General features: G+C 43.4%; 1 protein-coding gene and 1 long non-coding RNA gene across 3 annotated transcripts in view; one reads left to right on the top strand and one right to left on the bottom strand.

Moving 5' to 3' along the window:
* The window catches only part of GRM1 (glutamate metabotropic receptor 1), a 341,173-nt gene that overhangs the window by 183,603 nt on the left and 142,930 nt on the right, over nucleotides 1-14,640 (bottom strand). The window lies entirely within an intron of this gene.
* On the top strand, nucleotides 1,559-5,980 carry LOC128342983 (uncharacterized). Its single transcript, XR_008315286.1, has 3 exons — nucleotides 1,559-1,675; nucleotides 2,928-3,042; nucleotides 5,776-5,980. It is a non-coding gene; the product is annotated as an uncharacterized LOC128342983 (long non-coding RNA).

The following is a 14,640-nucleotide window of genomic DNA, read 5'->3' as shown; positions in this document are numbered from 1 at the left end:
TTCCACTCACAAACCTGAAATATACAATTCACTCCCTGCATGGGTCTGTGCATCTTACAGCATAGCCAGGGAGATGGAAAAATATATAACAAGACCATGAGTCATACTTTTAAAATGCTATATATCACAAAAGACATTGTCAGCTCAGATTCAGACCAAAGTTAAACAAAATCTGCTTAATCAAAGCTTGGGGCAATAAAAAGCTTCTCTCTCCACCACCCCCACCCCCGCTTCCCATAGTCTCACAGTGCATAATGTTTGATGTAAACATCTCTAGAAAAGATTGCACAGCACTGTCCAAAACTAAGGCCTAGTTCATATGCTTAGCTGGTGGCAGTGCTTTGAAAGTATGAGAGAGGAACAACAGAGGTCCCTACTATCCATCATGTAGGTCAGGGCTGCACAACTTTGGTCCTCTTGCAGATGTTGGACTACCACAATCCCTGACTATTGGCCACTGTGGCTGGTGACACTGGGAGCAGTAGTCCAAAAAAAGCTGGAGGGCTGAAGTTGTGTAACCCTGATGTAGGTAGTCTACCTTGTAAACTGCAGCCCTCCATGTAATTGGCAAATGGTGTGGAGGCCCAATTCATGTGATCCTCCTCAAAGAAGCAAGGAAAGATCATGTGAGCTGGGCCTCTGCACAACTGGGCACTCACACTGGGGGCCTAGTTTACATCTGCAAGGTTGAGGAGAAGCACAATGGAGCTTTGAAACCTCCACTCACTGCTGTGAGACACACACATGCGTGCGTGCGTGCGCGCACACACACACACAACACTCCTCAGCAGGACTGTCCCTAGTGGGGTGCAGAGCTGGGGGCGAATCAGCAGGTGCAGGGCCTCCTTAACATTTCATATCATTACAGAATCATACTGATTGATGACATAGAGTGTAAATAGCATGAGTGAGGGTTTTGGACATGTCCAACCAGCTTGGACATATAATGCAATTCCAAAGAAATTAAAATAAAAAGCACAACACATGCTCCACAGTTCTCAGACCTTCTGGGTTGCAAATCAACTTGAGCATAGTGCATTCATAAAATAAATACATATTATATATTGTTTGTTCCAGAAGTTTTTGTAATTTTCTGCCATGAAACAAACTACTTATAGGACTTTTTGGATGGGTTAAAAAAAACACAAAAAACCCAACAATTTGTCCAATCCACTTCAGTTTAAAGATACATATTCTTCCCACCCCGCCTAGATCTCTGCTCAACACCACTATGGCAAGCCAATCCCTAAATATTCAAGGGGGGCGGGAATAACCACAAAAAGGAAATCACATCATACCTCCATTACTAAGGCCGGGCTGGGCAGAGGGCCTGCAGAGAGCTCTGGTGCTAGACACTCTCTGCCTGCCTGCCTGCTTCCTTCTCTCCTTCCTTCCTCAGCTTCAAGCTTCAGGCTTCAGGGAGGCTTGCATGGAGGCCTCTCTGGAAGCCCCGCCCACCCACCAAACAGCTGAGAGGCGGGAGAGACAGAGCTCTAGCAGGTTTCCTGGGAGCCTTTCAAGCTGCACGCAGACACAAAAGACATGGGAAAGATAAGTGGCTGGGACTGGGGGAGAGAGGAGGGCAGGCTGCACTGCAGTGGGCCAAGAGCAGGGCCTGTGCCAGCACGGGGCTCAGGGCAATTGCCCCACTTGTCCTCCCCTCCACCTCTTCTGGGTAAGTTTGGAACACAGAAAGAGAATATGATGTCCACAGAGGCAGAGGTTTATAACAGGAGACACTCTGCGCCATTTTTAATTGGATCCTGAGGTTCTGAGTAGAATCGGTTCAGGGGAGCCTAAGCTTACAGTTTGCCTCCACCTTCACATGTGGCTTCTGGAAATAATACACACAGACTTACAATGAACTACATTTTTTGGTTTTGGTTTTTGTGTGACTCCTGGTCACACAAAACTTCAAGTCACTTTCTTCCACAGCTATTCTTAGCTATTGTACACTTAGTAATATTGGATTTAATTTCATTCTGTTTATTTTACTGTTGTTCATGCAGTTATCCAGCATAACTGCCTGGTCATTCCTTGTGTTCGCAGTACAGGTCGAGAATCCTTTATCCGGACTGCTTGAGACCAGAGTGTTCTGGATTTTGGATTTTTCCGGATTTCGGAATATTGCATAAATGAGATATCTTGGGCATGAAAGGTTACTGGTTGTTTTGTTTTAAGGTTTTATTTAATATATTATACTGTATCACTCCTTCCCCTCTCTCAGACCAGCCTGAGAAGTGTGTGAGTGGCAGTGTGATCCCATTCACAAAACCAGCTTGGCTCTGCCCCGAAGCAGGGCTCTTCTCGGTTGCGTTCCTCTCTTTCTCTTCTCATCTGTTCCTGTTTGTTTGTGTTTATTCTGCTAGATCCTTACTCATCTGTGTGCCCCTGTTATCTCCTAAACTCTTATGTATATAAATCTTTTTAAAAAACAAACCTTCTTTCATCTTTTCCCCTCCTCCCCCACTTTCCTTCCCTTCCCTCCTGCTAGGAGTGAAGCTTGAGAAGGCAGTAAACGAAAGGCAGAAAGCAAAGCCTGAGGGGAAGAGATAAGGGTCGCTAATGAGCTGAGGAATCAAGGGCCATATTGCTCCTACAAACTGGAGGAGGTTGAAGCTACAAGCATTTTCTCCCCCCCCGACCCGCTGTGGTGTCCGGATTTTGGAGCTTTCCGGATTTCAGAAGTCCGGGAAAAGGATTCCTGACCTGTGCCTTCAAATTTTGTGCCATCTGAGCACAAGGTTTTAAGTTCCCACCCTGGCCTCTCTTAGATAGGGCTAAGAGAGACTCCTTCCTACCTTGGAGAACCCTCTGCCAGTCTGTGTAGCCAATACTGAGCTAGATAGACCAATAGTCTGACTCAGTATATGGCAGCTTCCTATGTTCCTATATTTTGACAACAAATGTCTGTTTTTCTCCTGAAGGTCATCACTACAATGTGAAGCAGACAGAGCATTTGCATGTGCTATCAAATGCTGTAAATGGAACCAGAATGACTTGCTGTCTGGATGACAGATTGTCAGCAATAGAGATTTAGTGGTAGGTATATATCAAACACTTTGAAACCACATAAAAGCTTCTGTTCAGCAAATGCTCACTGAAACACAACAAGCATTATACACAACTGGCATGTCTATTTCAAGCAACAAGTCCTCTCTGGCAGTTTCTTAGGGCCAAACTAGACCTTTCTTAAACACCTTGTCCTGTCACTGCTGTTTGTAAATAGCAGCTGTTTGGGGTTGAGGAGAACCAGTCCAGATCAAGACCACAGAATGCAGTAGAGGGAATTTTAACCCTTTTTCCCTACCATGGCGGCGGCAATGATGTTGATTTATATACTGCTTTTCAACAAAAAGTCCCCAAAGTAGTTTACGTGGAGATAGATAGATAGATAGATAGATAGATAGATAGATAGATAGATAGATAGATAGATAGGCTCCTGTCCTCAAAGGGCTCACAATCTAAAAGGCCCCCCCAGTTCCATTAATTGGAACTGCCAAATTAATGAGTGTGTTCTTTTCAATCATCTGATGCATCAAGGCAGCTATGTAGCTTCTAAACTTCTGTAACAAAACCCAGACCAGATAAGAAACAGATTTCGTGACTTCATCTCACTCTTATGGACAACACCACTATAAAGATAGCATAAAACAGTATTCACCATTACACACAATATTTTCACAGGCTAATTCTACTGATTCTCTAAAGCGTAGTTAATCCACAGTCATGATCTAGCTCTTTCTGTTCACTACATACTTGGGCAAACAGTCTCAGGCACACATGGGGTCTACTAAACGTTTACTAAATTAGTCAATTACCTAAAAGGTAATTAGTCAGTGGGAGCTAAGTCAGCTCCCACTGACTTAGGGTCAGTGAGAGCTGCCACTGACTCCTGGGCACTGCAATAAAGAACACTGTCTTAGGTGGTCAAATAAATTATCTTTAAGGTTGGGCAGACAACCTTTCTTCCTAAGGAACTTGCTTCTATATTAGTTGGAATCACATTCCTGGTAGTTTCCCTTAACAAAGTCAACGTTATTTGAAATCACAACCAGTCACATTGTGGTGTTGGAACAAACAGGACCAGCCAGAAGGAAGGTCCTCCTTGTTGTGGGTCTGCCACTTACAGGAGGTTCATCAGGAAATCTGATGGTGCTGACAACATGGCTTCTTCAGTACAAGGAAGCCGTCCTCCCCATTTCCTTTATCAGATATGATAGGGAGGGTGGTTATCAAACATTTTTCTTGATCTTATGTTCACATTTCACACTCATTAAGCTAGCAGAAAATCATAGTTCATAAGGCTGATAATTAACAGTTTTGTAGGGTATACAAAAGTGCCCCTATTTAAGGATGAAACATGTATAAAAAGAAAGAATTTTGAAAGCTCTTTCTGGAACGTTAATCAGTTGCCTCTTGGACATCATCAACTGCAACCCACAGAAGTTTTTTTTAAAAAAGTAATGTGATTAGAAATATTGTTCGAAAAGAAAATCCCATGTCTTTTCACATTTTATATCAAAATCTAACATAAAGTATGAGATAATATAAAATATTCTCCACAACCTCCTGGGTGAATAATTAGAAATGAAATTCCTCTTAAAAACACCTGTCCAAGCTATATTCAGCTCTACAGCTGGCTCAGATACTGTCCTGTTTAGAATGATAGATTTTGCCCTTCCCTACATGCAAATTAAAAAATCTAACAATAAATTTACCTGAGCTGGGAGGCCTACTGAGTTATTCTGATATATAAAAATGTCCCACAAGCCTGTCAGAACTAGACTGGAGTTCTAATGAACAGTAGGGTTCACCTTTGAAAGGCATGATCAAAACAGTCCTCATATCCAAGACCCAGTGACACAAGATTGGACAGGCAAGGTGCCTTTGCCTTCTGTATTAGATATGTCACGTCTAGGGTTGATAGAAAAAAGATTATGAATGAGAATCATTTCAATTTTTTGGACCAATGCAATTTTTCAGTACAACTGTCAGCTGCATACTATAATGTTGTCACCCAGTTGTATATTTTGAAAGTGACCTATAGCTGGGGTTTTCAGTCAGGGCTACTTGAACCCTTGGGGTTTCTCTGAAGCCTCATAGTGGGTACATGAGGTACACAGAACCCTCCTGCCTCTATGACTCACTTGCATGTTACAGCACTGGCTCCCTGTCTAGAGTTAACATGTTGAAGCTGCTAGCCAGCAGCCAGCAAACTGGTGCTTCCCAGTTTCATATCATGCAGAGAGGTGAACTCTCCCCCCGCCCACCCTCCCATTTCCCCACTGTCAAGTCATCTCAGTGAGTTACCTTGTTAGAGGTACACCTTATTGCTAATCAACTCAATGTACAAAAAAATCTGAAAAGGGTGATCAGGAAATATTAGGATGCAGGATCCCAACGTTGGGTTTGGGAATTCTCAGTAAGTCTCAAGATGTCTTAAATAACCAACTTTTCTGATTTATGTAATTAGAGGCACTTACTCTATCAATATAGACCTGAATATTCTGGTCATTGGCATGATTCAATGAAGCCAATCTAGAGTAATGAGTATGTAAAGCTGTAGTGCCATTTCTCTGCAAATAAAATTTTGTCATTCTACTTTGGGACATCATTAGCGTTCCCTTTCCTTCACCTTCAAATTTGTGACAAGAGAACAAATTAATTTTGAAAAAAGGTTTCCTTTAAAAACTATAATATAAAATAGATTGCCCTCACCCATTTTTCTTACTGCTCAAGGTATAAAATGTTGAAAACTCTCTTCCTTTTCAGATTCTGCCAGTCTCCCTGCTGTGAAGCTCATTTATTAACTTGGGGTTCAGTTTTGTTCAGACTTGAGTTCAAATGCTGCATCCCACCCAAACTGCAAGGGTTGCCTAGTAACAGCTTTTAAAGAGTGTTATTTGCTTTCAAAGCGACAAGCTGTTATTTCTCCCTTCTTTAAAACAAAAACGTAAAGAAAGAGTAACGCTAACAGAAGAGGATCTAGTAATTACTGTACCAGATAATCATGCCAACGGCCCCATTTACATGAATACCATGGTGACTTGAGCTTTCCTGGTTGCTACAACTTAGCTTCTAGAGGGGAGAGAGCTGAGAAACCCCTGAATCATTGCAGCCATAAGAACCAAAGCTGAGTCTTACTGAAACAACATGACTAGCCGCAGGGAAGATCAATTACATGGAATACATCAAGATGAATCACTGGAAGTGTCATCCTCAAACAAGTCAATGGAGCATCCAGTTGGGGGATGAGAGTGTGTGTCAATCTTAGTGTCCCCAACAGCTGCTTCAGGAAATGACCCTGCTCTTTGTAATCTCAGAGAAACATTTACTGAAATGCCACATTGCAGAACCATCACACACACACGGGGTGGCTTGACCTGACAGTTTCTCCACCGTGAAGTGGCTTTTTATCATGAGATTCACAAGGGTCCAATGCCCACTGGGCCTGGAACACAATACCAGTTCTGCGGCCCTGACTTGGAAGCTTACTAAACACATTGCTGCTATCTTGAATTGCAGTGGGCCCTTTCCTATGGCCAATTATGTGAGAGTCTCCACTACAGAGAGGCAGCAAAAGTGGTGGAAGTATCCATCCCAAATGTCTGAAATAAAATAGTGGGGACATTTCTAAGCAACAGTATTGTTCCCCCTGATTATTATTTTTTTAAAAAGACTACAGCCCTTGCTTATACAATAGTGAAGCCTTAGAATTAACATGGATTAGTTAACTATCCTTTTGTAACCCAAAGTGGTGAAAAGTTTGAAAATGCTAGCTTTTAGCCTCCTCTTTCAATGCATGTGTTTATGAATTCTCCACAGTTGTGTGGAGAAAGCTGGACCACGGCAATTCTGGTTAATTCATAAGGAATCAGAGTATGATCTTGCTGACTATTCATTTCTTTTCTTTGCAAACAAAACACAAATGGCTCAGCAGTCTTGGAGGAAGTAGCAGGAAGTCTGCCTTTTCAAAGAAAGAGAACAAACAAGCATTTTCCATGGCAGAGCTATCACCATCCAAATAGAGAGATATTTAAAAACAAAACTCTGCATGCACAACAGCAGACATTTCAGGTCACTTGATTTGACTCATAATATACATTATACATGATTATGTTATTGCATAATGTGATGGAACCAGTCTCTCCCGGAAAAAAAACAAAAAGAGGGGAGAAAAGAGTCTCAACAAGTCTCTGCAGATGGATTTTGATATTAAGAGATGAAATGCAAGGTATATTATATTTTGGATCAATATTCTTTATTCTTTCCCCACTAGAAGTTGTGTGTGTAGTAATTTCATACTCAATTCAAGTGTAATAATGTTGAATTTTTTTTGTACAGAAGTAATTGGAGGTCTTTTCACCTTTAACTGCATTTCAATGTATAAGCATGCTGCTTAAGCATTCTGTTTTGACACCAGCACAAACTATCAGCAAAATTTAAAAGTGAAAATCTAAATAGTCTTAGAAATAAACATTCTAAAGGCTGAACCAACCAAGCAAATGCAGCCCACCACTGTCACGTCTGATGGCCCACAGGGACTCATAAACCTATTTTTGCTGCCTGCATGGGAACACAAAAACAGGGCATGGGCAGGGGAAAGTCTGGGGGGCAGGGATGTTGGATTGTCAAGAATCTGGCAGGCCACAAGACAGTGATGGCAGGCTGAGTTCAATTTCATAGATCATAAGTTGTTCAGGACTGTCATAGCACAATCTTGTCAGATTAGTGAAACTGAAACAAAGATCAACATGTACAAACATTGCCCACAGATCTGGGAATAAAGAAGTCTTGGTTTACATAAGGGTCACAAGTTTATTATTTCATTTAAAGGATATGGAACAGAATAACTTTTCTCTATTTAATGCCTAATTCCCAACGCTAGTGCAGAGACTTGGGCTGAAATGGAACATGCTGCCTTTCCAATTAACCTCACCCTGGGTCAAGCCCAGGAGATGTGCAAGAACTCCTCCTGGCTCCTGACCATTACACATTCCAAGATGTGTTGAGGGAGCCCCATAGGCCAAGAGCATTGGATGGGTGAATAGGGCGGTTCCCATAAGGTTTCTGATCCATCCAAATCTGCTAGCCTTGAGATATAAGGAAGCTCCTCTTCCCCCTCCAAACAATGCATCAGGGTGTTCACCAACATCCCCTACTTCCTCTGTTTCCTTTTATCTATTGTGATAAATGTACTTTTTGTCAAATCAGAACAACTGATCAGTGTGCATGTTGTCTGCTCAGTTAATTTTAGATCCTGCTCAGAATGAATCAAGAAGGCTCCATTCTGAATAAATGTGTGCCTTGATGCTGCCAACCAGAACAATACTCATTGTGCACACAGATTTATTTTAAAAAATATAGAGGGAACTCCTTTGACCCAGGCACAAAGGAGGCCACTCAGCCAACAGTGCACTGTACAGTAGGCAACAAAAAAAACAAAGAGGACAAAACCAACAACCTCCCTACAGTCAATTTGGGATGAAAGAGGGAAATTCCTACTCAGTCTCTATGGCTAATCCTATAATGTAACACCTGGGAGACTGACTGACTGACTGATCTCTATCTATCTATCTATCTTTTTATAGCGCTTGATATGTACATCTCTAGGCAGTGTACAAAATTTAAACAATATTTAAACGTCAACACAGATTAAAATACATGAAACAATAAAAACAGTAGCATAAAACAATCATTAAAACCAATTATTAAAATTAATTTTAATAAAAACCCTGTGAGAACAAGAGAGTCTTGAGGGTCTTCCTGAAAACAATCAGAGAAGGAGATGCTCTTATTTCAGCAGGGAGCATATTCCAAAGCCCCCGGGCAGCCACAGAGAAAGCCTGGTCCCAGGTCGCCAACGAGCTGGTGGCAACTGTAACCGGACCTTTTCAGAAGATTGTAACAGGCAGCAGGGTTCATGACAAAGGAGGTGCTCTTTTAAATACCCTGGACCCAAGCAATTAACCCCTGCTAATTGAGCAAAGAGGCACCTTTTAAAGTGATGATTCTCTAAGATTTAGGTGGGGGAAAGTAACTGGCCCTATCCAGCCCCAGCACAGCTCTCGTGGCTGCTGCTGGTGTTTGCCTTATGTTTCTTTTTAGATTGTGAGCCCTGTAGGGACAGGGAGCCATCTTATTTATGCATTTTTTATTTTTCTATGTAAACCACTTTGAGAATTTTGTTGAAGAGCAGTATATAAATATAAGTAGTAGTAGTAGTAGTTAAGGGCTGTATAGGTAATAACCAGCACTTCGTATTTCACCTGGAAACATATTGGCAGCCAGTGCAGTTCTTTTAAAATCGGTGTTATATGGTCCCTTCGTGTTGTCCCAGAGACCAATCTGGCTGCCGCATTTTGTACCAATTGTAATTTCCAGACTACATACTAAGGCAGCCTTACACAGAGTGCATTACAGTAGTCAAGCCTGGAGGTTACCAGCTGTTTTAAGGTCATTTACCTCCAGAAATGGACGTAGCTGACATATCAACCGAAGCTGAAAAAAAGCACTCCTGGCCACTGCCTCAATCTGAGAAACCAGAGAGAGCTTTGGATCCAGGAGTACTCCCAAGCTATGTACCTGATCTGGGGGGGAGACCTCATCCAGAACAGGCAGATCTAAAGCATGTCTTGGGTCCTGATCCCCCAGAGTCAGTACCTCCATCTTATTTGGATTCAACTTCAGTTTGTTATCCCTCATCCAGCCCATTACCACCTCCAGGCAGGCGTTTAGAGAAGATATGCCATTTCCTGATGAGGCTGACATGGAGAAATAGATCTGGGTGTCATCAGCATATTGATAACACCCAGCACCAATCCTCCTGATAATCTTTCCCAGCGGTTTCATGTAGATGTTTAAGAGCATTGGCGACAACATGGAGCCTTGTGGGAACTCCACATTTTAGTTCCTGCTTTGCAGAACAACAGTGTCCAAGTGGAACCATCTGGAATCTGCCAGAGAGGTAGGAACAGAACCACTGTAAAACAGTGACACCCAATCCCACCTCCCTCAGGCAGTCCAGAAGGATACAATGGTCGATAGTATCAAAAGCTGCAGAGAGATCCAAAAGGATCAGCAGAATCACACTCCCTCTGTTGATAACCAGTTGGAAATCATTCATCAGGCTGACCAAGGCAGTCTCAACCCCATAGCCCACATGGAAGCCAGTTTGAAATGGGTCTAGATAATCTGGATAATCCAAGACTGCTTGGAGCTGAGAGGCCAACACCCGCTCAATCACCTTGCCCAAGCATGGAAGATTGGAAACAGGTTTGTAATTAGCTAACTCCAAGGGATCCAATGCAGGTCTCTTCAAAAGTGGTCTAATAATAGCCTCCTTAAGACAAGGAGGCTTCCTGCCCTTCCTTAGAGAAGCTTTTATAATATTTACCTGACCCTCTCATTATCCTGATGATGTGATTACCAAATGAGATAGGCCAAGTTGGTCAAAGGTCAAGTCCACTTGTCCACTTCCCCAGGAGTCACAAACTGAAAATGATCCAATCTAATCCCACAAGAGGAGTTGCTGGACATCTTCACAGTAGACTCTGCAATAGCTGTGGAATCAGCTCAGCCTGAATATGAGATATTCTATATGCAAGGGGGGGGGCATTAAAAATATCACAGTGAGTGACCAATGGTTCCAAGTTTAAATTTAAGGGGAAGGAGGTACATACTAGCCCCCTCACAACCCTAGACAACTCAGCTGGACATGAATTTGAGGAAGCAATACTGGCAGAAAATAACAGCTTCTTTGCCGCCTGTACTGCCAGAGCATAGATCTTCAAATGTGCTCTGTGTTGGGACCGATCAGACTCGCACCAAGTCTTCCTCCACTTGTGCTCTAGTAATCTACCTTGCCACTTCAGTTACTGTAGTTCATCCATATACCACGGGGCTGTCTTTAAAGTAGGTCAGAGAGTATGCTTAGGAGTGATTGTGTCTACTGCTCTAGTAAGTTCATTATTCCATGTTTGCACCAGAGTCTCAACAGAATCACTATCAGAGCCAGCTCTGAACCCTTCCAAGGCTTCTTGGAATCTTATTGGATCCAATAACCTCCTTGGGCAGACCAACCTAATGTTGGAAGTGAAGGACTTCGCGCTGTCTCTTGTCTCAGTGACATAGGAGGACAGACTAGTAAGTCAGAGGGCTAGAGGGTCAAGACATTGGTCATCCCTTCTCTACTGCTCTGACACTATCCCTTTGGAATGTAGATTGCTAATCTTAGGGAGTTCCTTCCTTCGAGCCACTTCCTTACTCTCCCTTCTCTTCCTGTTCCTTCTACCTTGCAACATGCAAGCTCCTCTCCCTGCACCATGTATGCAGAGATGCAGAATCCATCTGCATCCAGCTAGCTAGACAGATTAGAGATCCTAACTCCTCACTTTCCTATCCAGAATGGAGTTCTCTAATAAATGCCATATATATTGATTTGAAACTATGAACTGGCTCCAAGTTACTTTACTCTCAGCATACATGCATGCCTACTAAATTCCGCTGTGTTGTGCCTCTGTGCACTCTGCTATAATGAAAAAGGGATTCTCTTACCAGAGAGAATTCCCAACACCTAATAGGTCCTTCACCCCTGCAGAGGTGGGTCAAGGCTGTAAGTGCTGCCTTAACCAGATAGGAACATAGGAAACTGCCATATACTCAGACCATTGGTCTATCTAGCTCAGTATTGTCTTCACAGACTGGCAGCGGCTTCTCCAAGGTTGCAGGCAGGAATCTCTCTCAGCCCTATCTTGGAGAAGCCAGGGAGGGAACTTGAAACCTTCTGCTCCTCCCAGAGTTGCTTCATCCCCTGAGGGGAATATCTTGCAGTGCTCACACATCAAGTCTCCTATTCATATGTAACCAGGGCAGACCCTGCTTAGCTATGGAGACAAGTCATGCTTGCTACCACAAGACCAGCTCTCCTCTATGGTGATCCGTCCATGACAATGGGGAGGACAGGAGTCCCCACCCATGGAACACCACCCTGATCAGACCAAAAGACCAAATTGAGTGTGTGTCCAGCATCATGTGTCGGTCCAGAGACCAACTGGGATAGGCCCACAGTTGTCATGGCTGCTATGAACTCTTGATCTGCTCCTGACAACCCGGTCCCAAAATGAACATTGAAGTCCCCCACCAGCAGCAGTCTGGGCCACTCCAATGCCAACTCAGCAACCAGGTCCGTCAGCTCAGTTAAGGACTCCACTGGGCTGTGGGGTGATCAGTACACCAGCAGAAGTCCCTGGACTTCGGTACACACATTCAATATAGGCTAAATCCTTGACAGGGATCCTTATTCTTATAAGTATTCTTATAGTCCACAGCCACCCCATCTCCCTGCCCACATCCTCTCACCTGCTCCACCATGGAATAACCCTCTGGGAGCAGCTGGGTCCAAACCTGACTACTAGCCTCTCCTGACCAGGTCTCCGTGATACATACCAAGTCGGCTCCTTCATCCATAATCAAGTCATAGACTACTTCAGATTTATTTTTGAACTGACCTGGCATTACAGAGTAATAAGGTGAGGTTCTGTGGGTGGTTGGCATTGCTCTCCAAGGTCAAAGAGGTGGTAGGCCTGCTGGAAGGGGTAACAGCAATTAAATTTCTGAATTCCCTTCCCTTGTAATGGCCCACCGGCCTACCAATGCCATATTTTTGTTGATTCCTCACCACCACTGGTATAGCTGCCCCAGAGTCGTCCCCCATCTCCCCATCTCTGTTCAACCCAACTTAATAAGTATTAGGCTTCCTTCGCATTGCACTTAAGAGGCAGACACCAAGCCTGTCCTTAAGAGAGATCAAGCTGGCGCCCACCTCGCATTGGTCAGTCTCTGGTCCTTTTTGCCTTTCTCCCAATGGCTGTAGGTAAATCTGCTCCCTCTCTAAAATAATGGTAGAGAAAGGAGTATGGTTTCTTCCCACAAGATAGGACTGGCATATGAAAAAAAGGACAGATCTTCTGTAGCTTTAATAGATGCACAGAAGAGGAAATTTCAGCGGGTGCAGCTTTTCTACCCTATGCCTGACAAGCAGCACCTACTAAAATTCCCTCTTCTGTGCATCCATTAAAGGTACAGGAGACCTGTCCTCTTTTCCATAGGGCAGCCCCACACAAGAAGTCTTCCAGGAAGGAATATGTTATGGTGGAACCTGTGAAGAATGAGCTCTCCATGCTCTTTGTTTCATTTTTATGCAGTTGGAAGCCACTGGGGAACACTGAAGTGCATTATGTGGTCAGTTCCTGAACTGCTTTAATCAGTTCTTGCCCATTTTCTTAGAGGCTTCCTTTCAATCCAAACTACATAATCTGATTGCCATAATATCTGCTCCAAGACAATGTGCTAGTGAGAGAGCTCTCTAGGGAGAGCGCTTTGTGTTGCAAAGTCTAGCTTCACAAATGAGCATCTGCAACAGCAACCACAAGGCAGTTCACATGGTGACAGCCCAAGTGGGATGGCAAGAGCAGTGTGGTGGCAGGGCAACAGAAGACAGATGGGAGCCACAAGCTTGGCTTTGGCATAGGTTAACAGCAGATGGGAGTTGCTGCCCAACAGCATCTGAGGACCAAGGTTGGGAGAACCTCTGCTGTAGAGCAATCCTATTAGAGTCTTCAAGTAACATGCCAAGTCCTAAATGGCAGCCCACCAGACACTCAATAGAACTCCTGTTTTTCCTCTTTGTGTGGGACTGCAAAATTGGGGTGAATGGGATGTCAAGCATCTAGCAAACACAGTTATTGGTAGGTGGGCTTCATTTGGGTTGATGGGCCACATTTTGTTCAGACCTGACGAGAAGCAAATTCTCAGGTAGGGCTGCTCAACTTCAGCCCTCCTGCAGATGTTGCCCGACAACTCCCATAATCCCTGGCTATTGGCCACTGGGGCTGGGGGTTATGAGAATTGTGTCCAAACACAGCTGGGGTGCCTACGTTGAGCAATCCTGATCTCAGGGAAAGCTCAGGTGAGTCATTAGCACCTATTTTCACTCATTCCCTCAGTGAGTTGAGGCATCACTAGCTTAAATCATTGCTTATCCTGGCTTCCTTTGATGTGTCCTTTCAAGTCAAAATAATACATCATCTGATTGGCTTAGCATCTGCTCCAAGATTATGCAATTGGAATGCCCCAGTAGCAGGAATTCCAAGGAACAGAAGGGTAAAAATATGCAGCTAGATGCTTGATATGATGCAATAATTTTACACAAATAAAAATGAGGGTGAATAAAAAGGCTGTTCACAGAATGAACTGAGCCAGTTTTAACATAATATGTTTACTGCTGTCACATGGGAGCACTGCTGAGATGGGAGAATTTGTGCAATTAGCATTCTTTTTCCTTCCTGAACAGCCCCTTGGTGAAGTGATACCAATGGCACATTTCCTTTTTATTTTCAATGGAGTTGCAGATTGTTATTCCTAAATTATGTCACCATAGAGATGCCAACAAAATTCAGTAACATGACTAGACACTGTAAACATTCATATCCTTTCAAAACAAATGCACCTGACAGGAAGCCAGTGTGTTCCTTTCTTTATACTTACAATGGAATCAAACACCAGATTGCTCATACTCTGGAATGTTGTTGCTTTTTAATCACTTTAATTGGGGAGGACAATTCCCTGAGAGTTTTA

This window comes from Hemicordylus capensis, chromosome 1 (genome assembly GCF_027244095.1).
Source record: "Hemicordylus capensis ecotype Gifberg chromosome 1, rHemCap1.1.pri, whole genome shotgun sequence".
Taxonomy (NCBI): domain Eukaryota; kingdom Metazoa; phylum Chordata; class Lepidosauria; order Squamata; family Cordylidae; genus Hemicordylus; species Hemicordylus capensis.
The sequence above is the reverse complement of the archived record's forward strand: the minus strand, read 5'-3'. Positions and strand labels throughout refer to the sequence as shown.